The 960-nt window shown below is 42.8% G+C and overlaps 1 pseudogene; it reads left to right on the forward strand.

Annotated features, from left to right (window-relative positions):
- The first annotated feature begins 425 nt into the window (after positions 1-425).
- Positions 426-572, forward strand: LOC126030457 (uncharacterized; annotated as a pseudogene).
- The last annotated feature ends 388 nt before the right edge of the window (positions 573-960 follow it).

The raw sequence follows: 960 nt of genomic DNA on the forward strand, positions 1-960 counted from the left end.
GATACAAATACAATATGTGGCCCGAGGGCCATAGTTTGAGGATCACTGAAAGAGACTATGATACATAGATGTGATGGTATTTTATTCTGACATAAAAAGGGATAAAAGTATGCAATTTGTTGCTAAATGGATGGATATTGAGAGTATCATGCTGAATGAAGGGAGATAGAGGAAGAGAGACAGACACAAAATGACTGCACCCATATGCAAAATATAAAGAAACATAGTAGGGGAATAACTAATGACCGAAGACAATAAAAATGAAGATCAGGAAAACTGGCCCTTAGTAGGAAACTTGCGACTGTGGACGGGATGAGGGTATGATAGGTCAGGGTAGGGACCACCATGACAATAATAGAGGGTTAGTGGTCACTCTGGAAATGGACTGGATGCTGAAAGAAGGTAAGGTGATATGGGTGACATTCTTTCAGTAACTATATTAGAACTCAAAATTGCCTAAAAGGAAAAAAAAATGAATGGTGTAAAATGGCGACAGATAGCAAGCAGCTTCCTCAGTAATGTACACAGTCTGTGACTTATATGGGCTATACTAAGGGACCTTGGAGATGGGCCTTTGCCATGGATGTTCCTATCTGCTCTCATACTGGTCCCAATCTCAGACTCCAAATAGGTGCATGGGGTAGGGGGGGAACTTTGGAAAGCCACAGGGTACTGTGGCCAGAATTCACATCATGTTCCTCTGCACCAAACCACAGAACAAGGAACATGTGATTGAGGCTCTGCTCTGGGCAAGTTAAAGTTTCCATGTTGTCAGAAGGTCCATATCTCCAAGAAGTGGGACTTTACTAAGTTTTAATGCAGATAAGGGCTGGTACAACTTGTACCAGATAATTGTGGTGTCAAATATATCCTGAATATTGGGCCTCTGGAAAAATGGCAGACATTGCACTCCGGAGAGCCTTGGGGCTGATCCTGCTCTCACCTCAGACTCACCATCCC

This window comes from Suncus etruscus, chromosome 1 (assembly GCF_024139225.1).
Source record: "Suncus etruscus isolate mSunEtr1 chromosome 1, mSunEtr1.pri.cur, whole genome shotgun sequence".
Classification (NCBI taxonomy): Eukaryota; Metazoa; Chordata; class Mammalia; order Eulipotyphla; family Soricidae; genus Suncus; species Suncus etruscus.